A 21,588-nucleotide genomic window follows, 5' to 3' on the forward strand; every position below is an offset into this window, starting at 1 on the left:
TCGTCGTCCCCAGGTCCTTCGTCCCAGCAAATCCCACCAGTGTATCTCCTGAACGGTTCCGACTGCCTATTGCAAGGTTCCCACTGACCGTTTCTCCTTTTCGCAATTGGCACCTTTTACTATAAGCTGTCCTAGCACAACCGTTAACTGTGTTGTGTTGTTTCCCTCTACAGTGCTCATTTAACGTCCTCATAGAAACGTTCTACACTATCGTCATTTTAGTTAGGTGATGGTGCATAAGCTTGCACTATCTTTAACTCGTATAGCTGGTTTACCTTCTCCACCACTGACACGCATTCTTTAATTCGGAAGAATGCATCCAAGTTCCTTGCTTTTTCTCTTTGTATTGCCAAACCCACTCCGTTACCTTTCATTTTTGAGGTCCTTGGTAGAGCAGAATACTCCAGCTAGTGGGCTCCATGAAACCTTGCGCAGTTCATCTCACTTAAAGGGGCACTGACACACAAATTTTGCTTCTTGTTTTTTTTGTTGCGATAAGTAGCTAGTGACCTACTTATCACCTGCATAAACCTCATTTGCTTCAGCGTGCCACCGTTGTTTAATTAGAGGCATTTTCAATGAGGCGAGTTGCAGTTTCGGTTTCACCGGGTGCCGCGAAACGATGGATTTTGTGTAAACAAAGCTCACCATGTGATCGTCGGAGGGATATCACAGAGCAAAGCTGCCGTAGCCCTGTCGAATCCGTGTCGCCGGCAGTTTCTGCCAATGCCCCCACGTACTGATCTTGTGAGCCGCTTAATTAAAAAGCGACCGTGGACGTGACACAGGCGCTGCGAGTGCAAATGCTGCCGCGGCTAGAGAACGACGCGCGACGCTCGAGACAGTGGGTGGCAAGACGCGCGTTGGGAGCAGCCGGCCGGTCTGCCTACAGGTCCGCCTACAGATGTGTTCGGCTTAGTACTGCGGCAGATATTCGATTGCCGCTCTCGCAAGCGGTGCAGATGACAATTTTTAATGCAACCTGTCATCGCATCATTAACTCCTTTTTCATATAAACTGCCGTGGTTGGGATTTGGGTGCAATTTTGTGCAGCTGTAACAAGCTATCACTCGAGCTACCGGCGCCGGCCTGGGCCACTTCGCGGCCGTGGCCGCCGCCTGCACAGTGACCGTGCGGCTCGCTCAGTGGGCTTTTCGTGTCTCCGGCGCGTTTTCGCGTCCAATGTAAATCAATAGTAATAGAAACAGACTGCCTGGAATCGCTGTCGAACTTTGCTCGCGGCAAGCTGCCCGATGAGCTGACGAATTCACGGCGCCTCCGACGCCAACGATCGGGTCGTTTGTTCTCGAGAGCAGAAGCTCCGCCCTCCGGCCCTCCTATTAGAGCCGCGAGCCGGCCGAGCCGGCGAAAAGCGCCAGCAGTGCGGAAGCGGCAAACACAAACTGGTGACGTGTGTGGATGTTGTTTATTTACAAAATACCCACGGGATGTCGATTGCGCGTGGTTCTCTGCTGGCTGCTCGGTTGCGTTTCTCACACTTTAACATTGATTTTAAATCTGTTCTAGGCTGTATCCGACGCTGATATTTTCCGATTATGTGTCCACACCAATCTATTTCGGAAGTTATCTCGCCTTCAAAATTTTGTGTCAGTACCCCTTTAAAGTATCCCTAAAATATCCCACTTCATGTCCGATACTCCCTCCAATAGTACAGCTTAGCTTCTTTCGCTAGATAGGGTGTGCCTATTGAAAGCTGCGAGGTTTGTTGAAAAATGTCTTTGCGTAAAACAAGCACGGTATTCCATAAGAAAATTGATCCAACAAATATTCAAGTTTTTTTATGCTGTATTCGGGTGGTCGCTTTGATACTCCGACTCGGAGTACGCCGATGCGCCGCTTCCCCCAATCCGAGCAAGAGTCACCGCTCCCCAACCGAACGCGTACCCGATCTTGGAGTAGCACGCGACCGTGGCGACGCGGCGCGGCCAAAACGGCAACTGCAAACAGCCAGGCCGGCCAAGGTGTCTCAACAAATGGCGGCCTCCGTATCGGACGCGTTAGCTCCAAGCCAAAGTTCCCCGACATCAGCCGAGCGCCTGTTATTCGCAATGATTGAAGGTAAGAATAGGTGTGCACAACCTTGCGAACGTATTCCTGCACTTTGAACACTGGAAGTGGTTCGGCGAACAGTTCGGCGAACTTCGCAGCGTAAACGTGCGAGTCGTCGTCGTCTGCTGTCCTCCTCGGCGTCGATTTCGAGCTGCAGAAGTAGCGGAGACGGCTCCCCTACACTCAACAGGCGTCTCCGTTTCGACATGATGCGGGGAATAGCACGAGAAGCAAAATCGTCGAAACACTTCCACAACTAAACGCTGTCGAGGCCTCAGCACAGAAAGGGAGGATTCAGCGAACGCCACCGACTGGGCAGGCGAGCGGGGCGAGCCAGAGGCGAGCCGCGGCGGCTGGGGTCACGTGACCCAATCGCCTCCGGATTTCGGCGGCACTCCAACTTCGGGGTCAGAGCAGTCGGAGGTGCTCGGAGTGGAGTACGACGCTCTGAGACGACCAACCGAACATACGTCGAGCGCTCGATTTCGACCACCCGAACACGGAGTCGCTTTTCGGAGTGCTCTAGAGCGCTCTAAAACGACCACCCGAATACAGCATTAGTGTATCAAACTGTGCATGACTATTCTAGTATATAAATATAGGGCTCAGTGGCAGAATATATTTAATACATTGCGTTTCCGCTAATTTATATCAACTGCACGCCATTACGGAAATTGATTTCTCCCTCGACTTTAGTCCCCTGTTGGCAGTTGTGTACCCAGCCGAAATAGTAACTAGCCTGACAGGAAGATCTACACTTTCGGAAAGTTGAGCGGCAGCTGTATGTGCAATTTCTTGGCGACTTGGTTGACTGGTCGTTCTAAGTGCCGAACCTTTGGTCGCACATATATGGATAGCTTCTCCACCCATTGACCCTATCCTAAAAATATGAAGGCACCAACCGAACCTCGGGTTCGAATCAAATTTCATTAACATACTCGTTGTTCGATTGCTTCCATCAACACCGGTGTTCAGGCTTCCTTATTGCGCCTTGCGCCATAGTCTTGGATACTGGAATTAAAATGAAATGCCAAAGTAACTGTCTGCACAGACACAAATTGAGTGATTCAAATGGAAGTATGGCAGTTTCGACCAGTTCTATGCATTCCCAACAGCATTAATGTCGTGCTAAAATATTTGACTTTCGCGGGTACGACTTTATATCCAGAAATAGTATGCAGTGGGTTTCTGGCAGAAAATACAAATAAATGCGCTTCGATTGCGGAGTCCTGTGTGGTACTGTACAACCGCCAGTGAACACAGCGAGGGTACCAGCAAGGCATTAAAAATGAGGGCTATATGCAGGGACGATGTTCTTTGGTATTGTATGTCATAATTAGAAGATGTGAGACATGAGCGTGCGACTTGTTGGTTCGAATGCAGGCGTGTTAACTCGAACACTATCGATTCGTTCGGTCACGTGTCCCGGAATGTGCTCTTGTCTATAGCGTTTTGCAAGCAAAACGCTGTGCTGCGCGCATTCAAGGGACGGGAGTGATCGCTCACTGTTGAACCCTGTACGAGGTAATGTTAGGAACGATAATAACGTGGCGTTGTGGTTGCTACGATAGCGTTTATGTGACCAGAGCAGGTGGGCCATTTACGGGAACACGCGCAAGTTAAGCTCTTTGACAGTAATTAAGTAGCTTGGATGGGCGTGGTCGCGTTCTGCATACCTTGTGCCGCCAATTAAGTGGTCATTACCCCACTGGTACCGAAGGAATTGTAACCACTCACTGAAAGCTAAAGCAGTTGAAGCCAGAGCAGCAGAAAGGCGAACACAGAAGTCTTGTGGCAGTGTACATCCCAAATAGCACAGATAAGCAGTGTTATGTGGCTGCAGTACAAATGAGCCGAATCGTTGTTATGGATCATAAGGGATGCATTTACATTGTTTACGATCTGGGCGTCAGTTACACCGCAAAGTCTTCGCACTGCCGCACCTTCCTCCTACTCTCTTACAAATTCCACTCGTTGAGGCCATAAGCGCCGGGCGAGGGCGAAATAAAGGGACAGGTGCCGTGAAAAGGCGAGATGACGGGAAAGGACAGGGAGAGGGCTCAAACTTTATTTAATCCGGCCCATGTCCGGGCTGCCTAGGAGAAGTCCACGCCCCCACAGATGACTATGATGAATTTGATGAACTCTGTTCCCGGACACCACAGCCTGTCGGCGGCGTCGAGCAACGTTCAAAGGGGAGCGTCGTTGGCTTCGGTTGAAGTCACAGTAGCTGAAGTCATGTGGTCTTGGGGGGTCGGGGGCTAGGGAAACGGCGCTTTGGAATGCTCACGTCGATGGTCCACAGGGAGTGAATCGGGCCGACGCTAACTACGCACCTTAAGACGATCGCTTGATTGGACGAGACGGACTGAAGCTGGGGCCAGAACCTGGATCACGCTGCAGCACCCACCAAAGCTGTTACGTGGAGGCAAAACTGATTATGTGAACCATGGTTAAGGATCATGATGGACCTATCTACATTATTGGCAATTTAGTCCTTCGTGAGCCCGCAAAGGCTGCGCGCACGCCTGTCGTCGGGCGCTAAAAGGGCAGTGTGAAATTCCGCTGATCGCTGCTTTATCCCCTGGTAATAACATGGTATCCAAAGTTTTTATTTCTCAGTAAAAATCTGCCTGCTTCAATCGCTCCTGGTTGGTTCTCCAAGTATGGGCAAATGCTAAAAAATGATAATAATTGCCCCTCCTGGGCTTTTTGGTGAGCAAAGGAATTTTTATTTTTCTCCTGTAACAAAAGCAGGGAAAAAACACTCGTGGTTACGCTTTTCCACGTTCACATACTCGGTCCGTACGTTACATTCCAGGACGACATCTCTCCTTGCTGTTAACAAAGCAGATACGAAATGAGTCAAGAACTAACACGGCATGAACACGAATGCAAATTACGTACACTTCTTGGTACATAAATTGTGCACTGAGAGGACAGCCTGTGTCCTGGGAGGGGGGGGGGACTACTCCCCCACGCCAGGCACAAGCTCCCTTTACACAAGACGTTTCATTTACTCAGGGTCTTCCTTGCTACATACGCAACTACAAAACATTCATATGTAAAAACAAATACTAAAGAAACCGAGCATGGGTTTGTTGACTGTACCACATGCCCTTACTTGGCATGCCCTTATAAGGCCACAAAACTTATCGAACACCCAGAAACGACCTGCATTGCATAGTGGCAGTTGCAATAGCAGTGGTAAACTAAATTTAAAAAAATTGAATTTAACAAAACAAACTGCTTAGTGGTTTTACGAAAATGTCCAGGTTACATAAAATTCTGCTGACAAGTTTGACAAAAAAGACATAAAATGCCATTTCTCTCATTTGAATGCAGCAAATGCGTTTAATTTTAAATTTCTTATATTTAAATAAACTTAGTTTAATTATTGCTTCAACATTTTTGCTTATAACTGCATTGTTTGGGCGCGGACCACTCTACTTAAGCCACGGATTATAATTTTTCTACACGCGATTTTATTAAATAATTTTGTGACACGGCGTGTTCCCCAATAAGTTTTTTGGATATTACTCGAAAATATCGAAAATTTATGAACGTCATCAACAAATGGAAGAGGCTGAAAATGACCGCGCACACTGGGAGAATGTTATCGGCACATACGTAGGGATTTCCTGTTACCAGCTGCACCCATATACGAAAACCAAGTTGCCAAAATGTGTAATAATCAAGGAAGAACCCGCAGTAACCTGGAATTGCACGCAATCGCTGCGCCAAAAGTAGGCGTTTCGAGCAATTTCACGGCTTGACTTACAGGCGGCTCGTCAGTTGCGGCAGCTGAAAATGTCGAGAGTTGTGAGGCTAAAGAGAAATGGCAAAAACGCATTTTTTTTTTGAAGCATCCCAAACTGAAAACAAAAGATATTAAGCCGAGCAGTCAAACGTGCCACTCCGCGCATCTCAGCACTTCGTAAGAGAAATCTTGGCACCAATAATTGTACACAACTTGGCTGGGGCCACTGCCTTAATTAGGTTATGGGAGGGCAATGACGAAACCCTGATAGAACAAACGACATAACGAGAGTGGACATGAACGCGATGAGTGTACTCTCGTCGTACAGCAAAAAAAAAGTTCCTACGAAGGGCACGCTAGACGATATTATTGAGGACAGTAAACTACCACTGACAAACGACAAAATTTCTCAAAGAGTGAAATTCTTTCAACTTCTATGTCCTTGGCATAGTTTTAGGCATGCAATTCAGTATCAACCACTTTTGCCCCTACTATTGACGTGGTTATTTCCTTGCTTCATTGGTAATGCTTCGGGAAAAAAAACAGATTGCACCATCATCGTCGGCAGGACAACTACTACAAGAGCGCAACATTGGTTTGCAATGTGGTTTGGCGCCATGTAAGCCCTGAGGACTGCATTTTGTGAATTGAATGACAAATATAGATATTGGTCTTGTTGTTACCCTCTCAAAGCAAGTTAGTCATGTTCTCTATCCACGAACTGTAACATATATAATTTCTTAACGTTGGGCGCTCATTTTGGTGTTCTGTCCTTAACCTTCCATTTCCGTTTCTCTTTGCTTACACATTGTTATTTTAAAAGCGAAGCTGTTTCGCCCATCGTTGATTGCGATGTTTCACAGCATATAGCATAACTGTGTAAGGAAAAGAATTCACCGGTACCGGCAGAATTCGCGACTTTGTCTGGTAGATCAATGTAGAGTCAGTTGTCTTACCCAGTCGCCTAAAACCCTTTTTTTATTTATTGCTTGCTTAGACACTTTTAGAGATCATGGCAGAACAGCGCAACGTATTAAAATCCATCAACCCCACTCTTCACCAATAAAGTGGCTTTAGAACTGCTTAAGCCACTCTAAATGGCCGAGTACAAGAAAACATTCAGGGGGATCATCCTCTGCACGAAACACTTCCGGTGTAGTCTACGCTTTTGCTGAAATTTTCCGTGACAGTTCGGGCATTTTTGTCTTCATTCCGCACTGCCATCCTTTTTCTCGCGTATAGTGTAAAGGCGGAGGATCATGATCAAATAGTAGGGCACACCGCCTTCATTTTTTACTGGTAGGAACCGAATTCCTGGCGGTGTTATGGATACGACATTCTTTGACGTACGTTGAAGGATTTCCCAGCGGAGCACTGTGTCCCAGCAGTCCATGAACACATGGTTAGTATTTTCCGGCTTTTTGCGAAGACTGCTGTTTGTTCTCCAGGGCGCAAAAAAGCCTCTATTTGCTAATCGCGCATTTAGGGGAAGGGCTTCACAGTGAATTAAAAAGAAAACTTCATTGCAGGTTTCACTGGCATTCTTTTCACTTTTCTTATAATTTCTGTCCCAGTGCCTGCCCCTTAAAAACACCTCTACAGTGGCTCCGGTAAACAACATACAACATCCGCCATGTCCTTGTACAGGTGCTTCCTGGAAACTCTGTTCAGGTAGCCGAGAGAAAACCAACCGCCAGTTAGTACCGAAGATTCTAACGGCTTACTTACTCGGCCGTGACAGTGGGGAGAGTATTCATACTACCTGCCTAACACAGAACATATGGTAGTGCACGCGTTGAAATTGAGCTCGCGCAATTTAAATTCGCTTGTTACATTCATTCGTTCTGTTTCCTCATTTTGCTGCTTTTTCGCCATTATAGCAGCAAAGATGGCGTAAAGGTCGTTGCGGCACCGATGAAGAAGCAAATACGCTGCGATCGTAGACTTGAACTGTCGGGATGGCCGTGCAGATTGCGTCCACAATCGCTACCCCCCCCCCCCTCCCAAGTCTTACGAGTGAGTGCGAGCTTCCTTCATTTGCCCCCCTTTCCCACGTGTAGAAAAACGCAAACAAGGTCGTAGCCTGATTAACATTCCTCCACTTTCTTGGCCTTTTTTTTTTTCTTCATCTCCCTACGTAGTCTGCATGGTCGTGATCACCCTGACATTAGCAACTTGTCGGGAACATTGTTTCGAAGAAACAGTTTTTAAAGTAATTCACGACGGACAAATTGCAGAAAAAAGAAAAAGAACTTGTCAGATCACCCACGTCGTTCAGAAAAATGGAATGCACTGTGCGCGAAAGTTTGGATTAGGCTGGAGAACTGGTCGGGATCTGTATGCACTGTATTTTAGTATTTGGTGCCTTGCAGGTAGTGACGCATTTGTGTAGTCTCTTTTATGGCACGCGGCAGCTTTTAGAATTGACAAGTTAACAAAACTGGCCCTTAAAAAACCCCGTAAAATTTTTAAACTATTCCTCTCAGTCTAATGTTCCTTAATTTAAGAACGGAGTCAACCAAAGCATCTTGTACCGAAAATGGGAAGTCACAAGGTTCCTATGGCAACAATTACTTTTTGGCGTCCATCCCAAAACGCGGAGACTTGCACAAAATATTTTTTTTTCTATTTCCTGAACTTGGCGTAATTGCAAAATGGAAAGACATTATTCAAACTAAGGCACGTGGATTGGCCGCGTTTGTTTCGGTGCTATAAATTTGCTCATTAGATGGGAAATTTAGAAAAAATACTCACAATGCAAAGTGAATACTGGAAAATGCCTTTTCAGCGACCAGCAAATGACATATCGAAACTTGTTGTGGGCGATATCTTTGCAGCAGTGCTGCGTGCCCTGAAGCACTGCTATAGCTTTTTACAGCAAAGATCATCAAGGTCTCGCCTCTTCGCAAGTTGCTCATGCAGTGGGTTGCGCATCGTGTAAAGGTTCCGAAAGGTTCCCAGAACCAACAATAGCGAGCGCAGTGGCCCCGCCGGCGGCCGCATCGCATAAACGGGTTTACACAGTCAGATAGAAGGCGCCGTCGTCTGTTAGGGGCGGGTTGCTCTCCCTCTCCGGGGCTTACGTTTAGCTGACAATTCTTTTGCGCTAACCATCGCATTCGCGCGGCGACGGCACTGCCTACTTGGGCGAGTGACCATTGACTGCCAAGTGAACACAAGAAAACCACAGCTGCACTGTTTCAACAGATTTCACGCTGGGTTGAACAAGGTTTATTTGTCTTAGTGCGTCAAAGCAATAAAAAGAGGGGGGGGGAGCGTTCATAGCAGGTGTTGCAGTTTCCCTTTAAATTAAGTTAACCACTCAAGCACGTTACACTAAGTCGTGTGTTTGTGCTTCAGTCACTGATTTTAAAAGCTTCTGTTAAAAACAACTGTGAAGAACTCCCGGTATAATCCCAGCAAACCACTAACGCCTCTGGTACGTCCCAAAAAGATCCCAACGTCTATGTCCCAGCAGTATCTCTATATGACATTCGTACAACGTGCAATATTTCAATGAAAAGTTTTGGATGTTACGATAACGTTGCTGGTACCTTAATGTCGGACGTTCTTTCAACTTTGCTAAAGACGTACTCTCGATGTTGCTGCTGCTTCATTTGGGGACGGTATTTAGACATATTTTGTTGACGTTGTTTAGATGTTGCTGGTATGTCCGTTTTTTACTTCGAACATGTCTATCGCAGTTACATTTATTTGAGGTATATCTGCTATAATTTATTTTCAAACTCTCCGCAGGCTAACTGTATTGAAGTTACCGAGGGGTATTGTATGTGTTTTGTAAGGGTTTTGTACGGAGGGGTTTTGTGGAAGTATTGTAATCCACCTCTGTTGCTTTGAACCTTTGACCTTCAAAACAGTAGCCCAATACCGAACCTCACGGAAAGAGAAAGAAGGGATTTGGTGGAAGAAAAGGAAAGGAAAGTGCACTGGGGATACTATTGAGCTCGGTAGGGAGCTCACCTGCATACAACCCAGTGCGGGGGAGGCAGAAGAGGGGATAAAAGCAGGGTGTCGAACCGGAATTTTTTCGGGTTCGGTTCGGGTTCGGGTTCAAGCCTTTCGGGTTCGGTTCGGGTTCAGTTCCAGAGCATCATTCCGTTCCGGTTCGAACCGGTTCGAACCGGTTCAAACGGGTTCAAACGGGTTCTAAGAAAAAAAGCAGGCGTGTTTTTTTCTGTAAATTTTTTGTGCTCGTTTTTCGTTTCCTTATCAATTCGGCATAAGAACAAAGTCATAATGAAGGTTCCTTTGTCCGAATATTTTGTCTTCGCCAAACTAATGCGACCCTGCAACACTTTTTTCAACTTTTTTCTAAATCTTGAGTGCTTGCATAAAGTAGTCAACCAACACATTAGAGTATGGGGTCGCAATGTGCCTCAGCCAAAAATTACTGCTCTCTCCTCGTCAGATAACATAAAAACTTGCTCAAAATATTTTCGTTTCGCTGACAAACGTAAGTGACGAGACAGTTTCCTTACTATGTGGTGACCACCCCGGATGACCATTCGGCCCCACCGGACTTTTCGTGCTCGTAAAACGATCAATGCAGCTATCAAAAGACAGTTAAGCCTAACGAACCGACGGCGTGCTTCTTCGGAACCAGCGGCGTCGGCCGCCGCTGCCGACGCAGCTGCCGGCGCAACTGCAAGCGCGGCCAAAGCCTCGGCGCCGCCACTTTGTGATATGAACGCGGACGAAATACAGCAGACTAACATAGACAGCCACGAAGCTCATGAAGTGCCACCGAGCGTCGACTCCAGTCCAGCTGGCCGCTACGGCGCTTACCAAGATGAAGACGCCGAACGTGATCAAGTGATGAACGAAGACGACGGCGGTGTATGGCAGCGCGTCTTGCCTACCAAGAAGAGCAAGGTCACCAAAACAGAAAGGGTAAGTCGGACTCGTTTCTCACTGCAGTTGAGACCACTGGTTAAGATGAAAGTACGAGATATCCACAGACAGGCCATAGATAACGCAATTGGCTCTAGCTCTCCCAGCGCCGAACTTGCTGAAATGGCTGCTATTAGGTATGATGACGCCGCTAATAGGGCCCACATCACCCTCTACGATGCCGAACATGCTGATAGGCTTTCCCGAACAGACCACCTCACGTACCGGCACAACGACCGACTTGAAACCATAGAGGTGACGGTCGACCGAATGGACTTTAACAAAAACACAATTCGCGGAGTTATACGGGTAGACCCGGCTGAAAGTAGCGACATCATCTTCAATTGTCTGCGTTGCGAACAGGCCGAAATACTACGAGTTCAGAAGATAGGGAAGTCGGACCGCGCCATTATCACCTTCAACTCTGCAGTCCTTCCACGAGTTGTTAAATACTACATGGAGCTGGTGAGAGTTGCCGAATATAAACCGAAGCGGATAGTATGCTTCAACTGCCATACACTGGGCCACATGGCGAAATTCTGTCCTGCCTCGAGTGTCTGCCGGGACTGTGGCCGCCCACATGCCACAGAAGAAGAGTGCGACAACAACCCCTTCTGTGCGGCGTGCAAGAAGCCCGGTCACCTCGCGGTTAGTCCAGCATGCCCCAGCCGCATGGGGAAATCGGCCGACCAAGATCAAGATTCCGCAAAAAAGGAAACGCCAAAAACGAACAAGAACACATCGAAGCTCAAAGATGGGATCTCTTGGGCCGACGTGGTCCACACCCAACAAAAGGATGCCCCTTTTCCTCCATCGACTCGAACATTGAATACAATCGTAAAAGAGGACAACAGTCTTAGACAGGAACTTCAAGAACTCCGTGCCGAGCTGCAGCAACTCCGCTCGGAACTCAGCCAAGCCCGAGCACAACAGCAGCGACGCCAATCCACCTCTCCGGGTCCACCGCCAGCGCGCCGAAGCCGGTCTCGAGTGAAGAAAAAAATCTTGCCGCAGCAACATTCGGAGAAAGTGCAAGAATGGGTTACAAAACACATGCTGGCCCAACGGGACGCGCATTTGAAGTTCGAAGCCTCTAAGGAACTACAAAAATCATTCAAAGGGATTCATGAGCTACAAGGGCACGTACACACGCTAAAGGGCGACATTCAACAGCTAGCCGATCAGCTCCGCTCATTTATTGAAACCGTCACCCCCGAGGAGACAAAGCGGAAGAAAAAGCATTCCCAGCACTGACTTCCCGTCTACGACGCGATGCTAATAGACTCATTGTACAATGGAACTGCCGCAGTTTTTCACAGAATGGTCCTCTTCTAAAGCACCAAATAAGTACCCACAATCCCATAGCCATCCTCTTACAGGAAACACGGGGATCATGTAAACTCCAAAATTATGCTACCTTTATGCATCCCACCATTCAGCATGCTGGGAGGCACTCTCCAGTCATTGAAGGACAAGCAGCTATTTTAGTTCGCAAGGACTGCCGTGCCGTTCAACATAGATGGGACAAGGCCAGCAACGCTAATAGGGAGGTTATAATAGTATGCATAGAACCCCCTGGAAACCGGCGCCTGCTTCTAGTTTCTGTGTATTATCGCCCGCAGTGCAGCATTGGTTACAGAGATACCTACGACTGGATCTCACATATCACGTCTCTCCGGTTCGAAGGCCCCATTGTGATTGGAGGGGACTTCAATGCACGCAGCACACTTTGGGGTTATTCCCACACGGACATTAGAGGGAAAAACCTTGAGAATGCCCTCGAATTCAGCCAACTTATCCTTCGCAACGAGCCATTTCACCCGACGCGGGTAGGCCTACACCGCAATCAAACTGATACCACGCCAGACCTTACTTTTTCAACCCCATGATTTATCAGGCGATGGCAACCACTGAACACGACATGGGGCAGTGATCATTACCCCATTTTTATTCATATCAACATTAAGAAGATGCGCCAACGGACCACCCTTAAAACCCTCAACTGGAACACTTTCCGAGATAACTTTCGCGTGGAAGAGGAACCCGCTCTACTTGACTTTGTACGCAACGTCACGGATGCAAGGACTATGGCTTTTGAAACTGTTACAAGCACAGTCGATGTAGAAGTCCCTGATGCTCATATGACCCGCCTCCTTCGGACAGCCGAGCGCCTTACTGAGCGGTACCGCACGGGCGGAAAACGGCACCGGGATCTGATACGTCTGAAGAACCATTATAAAGTTGTCAATGCCTACCAAAGAGCGCTTCAAACAGAGAAATGGCACAATATCTGTCATCGCTTGGGTCAAGAGAAAGGTCTCGCCCATCTGTGGAGCATTTTTCGAAGCTTGGCGGGCAAGGCAAAATCAAAACTTCCCATTGTTGACGAGTTAATGTTACAGACAGATCCCTACGACGTTGAGGAGAAGATTATCCACACGTTCTTCCCCCACGCCACGTGCGACAAGGCACAACTGTCCCATCTACCCTGCCTCTCAGTCCCCAACCCACAGGAGTCGCTTGACGAACCCTTAACCATGGGCGAGCTCCAGGTGTCTTTGGGACAAGGCAAACCTCGCTCGGCCCCTGGCCATGACGGGGTTACGTGACAGGACCTCCGTAATCTTCCTGCTGCGGGGCATGAGGCGCTTCTCAAACTTATCAACTCTTCCTGGGAGCAAGGCCAAGTAGACGATCACCTCAAGCTTACGATCATTCACCCCATCCCCAAACCAGGTAAAGACTCCCGTCAACCGGAAAATCTGCGACCGATCGCACTAACACCGACGATATGTAAACTAATTGAGCGCTTAATCAACAATCGAATGCAATATCACCTAGAACAAACAGCATGGTTTCACCCGGCACAAACAGGTTTCCGGCCCAATCTCGGCACTCAAGACTATCTATGGTTATATACTACGAAGAGTTATAAATCGGACCTCACGAAAGCTCACACCAGATTACCTCCTTGCAGTAGACATGCAGAAAGCGTTTGATAACGTTAGCCAAGAAGGCATACTCAAGGAGCTCGCGCTGGCCTTCCCCAGTCAACGAGCGCAAACGTGGATACGAAATTTTCCTGAACAACGCCCGATTCGGCTCTCGAGCAAAGATTATAGATGGACCCCACGCACATTCTTCCTCGACAGAGGGGTACCGCAGGGTTCCATACTAGGGCCAATGCTTTTCAACTTGGCTATGAACAGAGTGGCAAGATCCCTCGAACAAGACACGTCCGCTCACTTTGCTATCTATGCCGATGACGTCGTGGTGTGGACGGAAGCAGTGGACTATCCAGACACTGAGCACATGCAAACGGAACTACAAGCAGCTGTGTTCAGCCTTGAGAGATCCCTCACAGCCCTGAACTTGCAATTGTCCCCAACCAAGACATAATTTTTTAGTGTCGATGGCCGCCAGGCCACAAATCAAGTTTACCAGTTACGGCTCGGCATGGGCAACACTACACTTACGTCCCAGAATGGCACCATACGGCTCTTGGGCTTGCAAGTTAGCAGCTGCAACAGCCCCAATGCATGGATCCGTAAACTAAGAACTACCTGGCGGCAAACTTGCATTTTATTACGAGAATATCGAACAAGTATGGTGGAACCCAACAGCGCTCCTGTCTCACCTTGGCTCGAGCCGTTGCAATAGGCCGAATGGCTTATGGCTTTTCCACTTACAACCTCCGAGATAGACATATGAAAGACCTCGGTGTATTGCATCGTGCCACTATACGTGCCATTACGGGCCTCCCGCGACACACCAGAGTCGACCTCCTGGAGAAGGCTGCACCGCTTCCACCCCTCCCTATCCTCGTGGAAGAGGCAAAATTGCATCACCAGCAACGCCTTGACCTTACCCCTCAAGGGAAAGCTCTCCAACAATGGGACCATCAAAACAGCCACACAGATCTCTCCAATATGCCGCCTGCTCTTCCGCCATGGGAACGCCCTGCACTTGGCATACTTCGTCGCCGCCCCATAGAGCGACGTCGAAAAACTGTACGGGAGCAGTACATTGCCCAGTTGGCTCACGACAAAGGCTCCGAGGAATTATACATCTTTACAGACGCAGCTATTAGCGGCATGAGCGCAGCAATAGCCTGGACTTGCCCCGAAGACCCAACCCTGAATGGATCTCGGCAGATCAGAAACACGTACGGCCTTACTGACGATGTCGAACTATTCGCCATTCTTGGAGCACTCCAACAAATTCAGACCTCCCAGCAACCCGAACATCACCAATACCGCATCATCACCGATTCACATGTTGCCCTCCAGGAACTCAACAAGGCTTATACCCATAATCTCACCGCCAACCACATTATAAGCACAATTCAATCCTTGCGCGGACAAGGTATTCATATTCGTCTGGCTTGGACACCTGGTCACACTGCTGGAGCGACTGGAAACCAGCAAGCACACAACGCTGCTAGGGAGTGCCTTCTTTCGACTCCTCCCCTGGCTACCACGCCCGCTGACGAAACCTAACCTACATGTTTAGCCTGGTATCAGAAAAGACGGCAACTGCGGCAACAAAGTCAACGGCGGCTCCAAGAATCTACTCCCCCAGGCTTTCTCCCTGCTTCGATATCCCTTTCTCGGCAGGGCGAAATCTTTGTTAACAAGGCATGCGCGGATGCCGCCTACACCCCGGACATTGTTCGCAAATGGTACCACGGCAGCACATCCCTTTCATCCGCACCTACGTGCAATTTCTGCGGTGCAGCTAATACCGTCCCGAACTTGTTTCACCTTATATGGTCATGTCCGACTTTCGAAAGCGGCCGAGAACAGCTGGTAGCCTATTGCCCACCACCACTTACCAATACGGAGCACCTGGAGCGCCTGCGCTCCGATGCTACTCTTCTCGAACGCACAGGAATTTATTCACTTGCCAGTGGTCTTTACAAAGCAGTGTAGAACGGTCTGACAGCCCTAGTAGGGCCTGCAAACGGACAAGTTGTGTTTAACAGGGCACATGTGACTTTCATTAAGACTTTCGATTCCTCTTCCCTCATCTTCCAATAACCCCCCAGGGCCTCAGGCCTATTTCTAAATAAAGTCGTTCATTCATTCACTCTCCTTCCCGGTCTTCGGGTTATACGACCAATGAATGACGTCATTACAGCGGTGTAGCGGCTGTTTGCCGGCTTTCCTTAAGTTGCAGAATAGAACGCATTTAATAGCTACTTAAAAAAAAAGCCACAAAAGCGAAGCAGAAACGGAAGGTGTATCCGCAGCGACGAGCAAATCACGCACTGTTGCTCTGTGCTCGCAGTAGCTATAGTTTTCGCAGTGCTTCCAAATGCGAAGAAGAGTGAAAGCGTTTATCGAAAGCGTTGATTTATTTATTTACTGCTTATTTATTTATTTATTTATTTATTTATTTACTTATTTATTTATTTATTTATTTATTTATTTATTTATTTATTTTTGGGTTTAACGCGCCCACGGAACGCCGACGACGAGGCGCGCCATAGTGGAGGGCTCCGGAATAATTTTGTCCACCTGGGGATCTTTACGTGCGCCGAAATTTCGGACACACGAACGTTTTCGCTTTTCGCTTCCATCAGAAAAGTGGCCGGCGAGGCCGGGAATCTAAATCGCGTCTGTGTGCTCAGCAGCGCAACGCCTTAGCCACTGAGCCACAGCGGCGAGTTTATCTAAAGTCTTGAAGAGCTGCTTTAACTGTACCTGCAAAATGTTTTCTATGGTAGTGTGACGAGTATGTGGCGCCGACTGCCAAGCGTGGCAGGTGGCATTTAAAGAAATTTCCTTCTGCTCATCTTTTATCTGCTAACAGAGCTGTTAGAAAGAAAGAATGGATACAAAGACTCATTGGGCGGCGTGTATAGGACGGCATTGGATAGGGAACCACCGGAGATAGGAACTTGCTAATGGCCCTTCAGCGACTGGTGACAGCAATTGGGCTCTAGGAAAGATGATAGCCAAGTGAAGTCACAAGCAGCAGTAATGATCACTTGTAGAGAGAGAGAGAGAGAGAGAGAGAGAGAGAGAGAGAGAGAGAGAGAGAGAGAGAGAGAGAGAGAAGTTTAATTCAATCGAGGCAAAGTTTCAGAGAGGCGACCTCATTCGAGGGAACTGAATCGACAGCCTTTTCCATCATGAGCAACTTATCTTCCAGGCCGGAGCTGGCCATGGCTGTCTCCCAATTCTCTATGGAAACGTGGAGGTTGGATGGATCTATGGTACACTTGTCGCAGCCGCCTACTATGTGTATGATGTTCCCAGGCTCTGTACAGAAGCAGCGAAATGGAGAGAGTTGTGTCCTGTCAAATAGGTGAAGTCTGGTGTTGTGTGCGAAGGTGTATGCCCACAGGGTGCGGAGTAATCTTTCCTGGTTAATCGGTAGCGATTTGTGCGGGGAGGAATACGTTTTATGGAAGAGGCCATAGTGCTGAGTAACTTCCTGGTCTGTTACTGCAGGATGCATGCACTCGGGCAGGGCTTCATCAGCGCTGGCTAAGCGAGTCAAATCTCGACCCACGGGGTTGGTGATCTTGTTTGCCCGGGATGCCAGTATGAGCTGGTGCCCATACAATCGTGACCGGTCACGTTGGTGGTCTTTGATTGATCATTGGAAGTGTTGTAACATGCAATCGACCGTTGGAAAAGTTGGGCCACTCCTGCTAAGAGTCTGTTATGAGAGTTTTGGCGCCGCTTTGGCTAAGCGCACGTGCTATAGCCGCTTCCTCAGCATAGAGGGGACTGTTTTCGGGGGTTGAGATGCTACACGTGTGGGAGGCTGCAGAACGGTAACAAAAAAAGAAGTTATTGAAGAATGCTATCGGGCGTCTTTGCATCAAACCAGTTGATCGTCCCTCCCTTTTTTTCTTGCAGTTTAGTTTCTTTCCAACTGTCTCCCCTCACATATACACACGCTTTGAAAACCCTGTGATGAATATAAAATATGCATTAGGCAATTAGTTATTAACTTTAGTCCGAGATGTCAGTGTTAATATAGCAACAACATAATAGCGCAATACCGGCATAAAGAAAGACCTTTTATAGAATTCAGGCGGTCGTCACATAATTACATAATTTTGGGGCTTTTTTGTGCGTGACAAAATTTCCTGATTGGTGGAGAAGGAGAACGCTGCAAAATTTCCAAATGCCAAGGACCCCAAAGATATCATGTTTGGTCCGACCGTCGAATCCGCCTTATTTGACCCGCTAATTCCTTTAATCCAAATTAATCAACACACCAGTCCCACTAATTCACATTAGCTCATTCACTCACCTAACTAATTCACCCCAGTCTACCCGCTAACCCGCACTTATCGACTACAATCCATCCGCCTTTGAAGTTTAAGGTTGAGCAGATTCAAGATAACATGAAAATGCTATCAAATATACTTTAAAAATGGAAATTAGGATTCCCCTTTTTTTAATATCTCATGTTCTCTTAGAGCAGTAACCAAAGGACACAACGGCACTGTATACAAGAAAAAGTGACGTTAATTTTGAGAACTGCGAGTGTTGGTGTCTCAGTGCTGTTTGTATATAACTGCCCATTCAAACTAGAATAAGTGGAAGATATGGATTTATTGTTGATGGTGTCCCTGAAGGCCTTCACAAGCGGACAGGTATGCATGCGAATTAACTGCACATTGAAAACTTTGCACGATTTTAAACACCATGCAGATAGAAACCATGAAGAATATTCCATGATATGTTGCCTCGTAATATGCCTTATAACTTAAGTTACGCTAAATGTAAAAGACAATTGGGAGAGATGGGCAGTACCTAACGCAAACTGATAGTATATACGGACAACTTTACATTAAATCGAGGGCAATAATTAGAAGAGAACATGATGGGCCTTGGGAACTGCAGACTACGCAAAATAGTTCATGGTTCTGTCTGGAGAGTGGCAAAATATCTTCAGACGCAAGGTATTGTACCGAGATGGAAAACTATAGAATTACATTTAGAAATTACATTTAGAAATTACAAATAGAAATTACATTTTTGAGGCCCCGGAACCGGTTCGGAACGGTTCCTTCGATTCGTTCCGGTTCGGGTTCAGTTCCAAAATGGCGGAAAAAATACGGTTCCGGTTCAGTTCCGGTTCCGGGCAAAAATTCGGGTTCGGTTCCGGTTTTCGGTTCGGTTCTGGTTCCGGTTCGACACCCTGGATAAAAGACTTGGGAGGAGATTAGGGGTGGAATAGAAAATATGTGAAAGGGAAAGACAGGAAGAAAAAAAGAGGGGGAGGAGAGAGAGAGAGATCGAGAGAGAGAGAGAGAGAGAGAGAGAGAGAGAGAGAGAGAGAGAGAGAGAGAGAGAGAGAGAGAGAGAGAGAGAGAGAGAGAGAGAGGATGGCCTGATATTTCAGGCAATGGCGCCTCTTGTGCCCAGAGAAGTACTCCTTCTGATTTTTCTTCGGCCGAGCTATTGGCCGCGCAGTTCCATCAATGAAGCCCCAGCAGTTTGGGAGAGGGGCCCCTTTGTCCTCCACAGCCTGCAATGACATTTACTGCTATTAAAGATCAAGAGAAAAATGGCGGGTTGCATTGCAGTACCGAAAATTCTGTGGAGGGTTCCGGCAAAAGTAGCAATAACTAATTTCGTATGTCTGCATGTAAAATAACCACGGCCACAATATCCTGCGACCCATAAAACGTTAGTCAAACAAACAGTAGAAGTGACATAGAGATCGTTGTATACGTATGTTTCGTTAAAAGTATAAGCGAAAGTATCTGAATACTCACTTGCGACAAGCACTCCAGACCTTCGGCAGACAGCCAACTGTGGTTGTTCATGTTGTCGAGGAGGTGCCTGAATCTGCCCGCAATGTCTGTCAAGAGCAAGCTCGTCACACTAGACATCACGGAGGTGTGGCGGCCGAAAATCGGCTCTAGGTCGCACCAAAGGTTCGGGTAAGCGAGCCTCCTCAGTAAGATGCACAGAGCCTCACGCCCGGGCACTCGCACTCCCTGCGCACTCGTCACAACCTCTGGTACACGCAGGTTGCAGTCTTCTTCCTTTGCGAACCTGAACTGTTGTGTGAACACAACCGGATCGATGGCGGCGAAGTCAAGCAGACCGGTTTTTGAAAGGTACCTGATCATATGCCGTTCGGCCTTGAGCCGAAAATACTCGTCCAAATTATCACCCTCAAATAAATCCCGTTGCACGAGCTGTCGCCCTGTCCACCCCAAGCACAATTCATCTATTTCTTCTGACGACAGAATTGACAGATAGCGCCTGTCGCACAAGATACTTTGGGGCATAGCTGAGGCACCACCGAGCAACGTGATTGAGCAACGGAAGAAGCAAATTCCGTCGTCCCGTCGCCGGCTAGGCTTTGGCTTGGCTCGCGCTTGTAACGGCTGGATGGTTGGCTCGTTAAATTATAGTTATATTTTTACTTCCTAGATGGCGCTGGCAACTATTCTAAGCAGCCCAGCCTTTATGAACGTGCATCCAGTTGAAACCCTGTTAGCGGACGCTAAACTAAAAACGTGTTTGGCGAAAAACGTTTGCGGCGCGCAAGCGCAATGTTTTGCGCGCGCTAAACGCTAGCTCGCGCTATACTAAAACTCTCTATTATGGTGATAATTGTTCCAGTACGACACCACGAGTAGGTGTACGCATATCAATACTCATTCTGTAAAAAAAACGGAAGATACTTCCCGTAGTCGATTGGTTGTTTTAATCAAGCAAAGTAGTTGAAGTGTGCTAAACAGTGCAGAAATAAAAATACATTTTCCTAGTAAATCATATTTGGTAACACTGCTATTACTGTCACGTCTTTGCGGCCGTCAATAATATAAACAGTCCGTCCCACTGATTCGTCCTTTCTACGATAACCCACTGCGGGAAAGCCATCTCGTTCATGCTGATTGGAATGAAACCTTTGGAGAAAATGATTCGTGTCCACTCAGTTTTCCTTTAAAGCCTACAGTATAAAACAACGCCGTTTTGTTAAAGAAAGATGGCTGAATTGGCTGTTTTCCCTGTGAAAACTGGATCAAAGTGCGAAGTTGATGTCCACGCAACAAAACCAACAAGTGGTGAATGGGCCAAATCTAATCACATAACCGAACGAAACATCGCATCATGTCGTTCAGCATTTCTGGACTTCGTTGTCCGGTTTGGTGTTTTGAATTTGACTTTGATTCAGTTTGAACAGGACGAAACGGCGTGTTCAACCATCGTTTAATTAGGAAAGAACGTTCATTTTTACACGATTGGGCAAGCCCATTCGGCCCACTCCCATAAAATAGTAGTGATTCTGGAGAGTTAATTAACGAAAGTGGTTCGGCCGGTTGGGTAAAGTCAAGAGAGACTGTCCCTTGCAGGTATAAACCGACAACATCGAAGACTGCCGTACTGCACGGGAGCAGCATCTCTTGATCTTAAGAGGAGGGCAGCTTAAGCTTCAGTTACGCTCAACGATCGGGGCAGAAAAGTGATGAGGAGGCAAGAAGGCGACGCGTCAGTGTAGAAAGTGCCTGTCGCGGCAGAGATTTTCGGGTAGGGAGCTGTTCCGAGCGCTGCTCGGAACCCGGGGCAGCACAGTGGAGTGGAGAAAACTGCTAGTCGGAGAAGAGTGTGGGGAAGCGAGGAGTGGAGAAGGAGTTACGAGCGGGTGTGGGGGTGCACGTCGCAGCGCAAATGTTCGGGTATGACGGCGCGCATAGGAAATTGGTTACGCCTGCTGATAACGTAAGCTCTGACGTCAGGTGTACTCGTAGTTGAAATTGAAAGAGACGGCATGCGCTGTGCTCCATCAGTTTGCGATCTACCGATCAGACGGGCAGACCCAAGAAAATATAAGTAAAAACTTGTGAAGACGCCCATTCCACT

Source organism: Haemaphysalis longicornis, unplaced genomic scaffold (genome assembly GCF_048455015.1).
Source record: "Haemaphysalis longicornis isolate Haplotype H1 unplaced genomic scaffold, Haemaphysalis longicornis Haplotype H1 scaffold_13, whole genome shotgun sequence".
Taxonomy (NCBI): Eukaryota; Metazoa; Arthropoda; class Arachnida; order Ixodida; family Ixodidae; genus Haemaphysalis; species Haemaphysalis longicornis.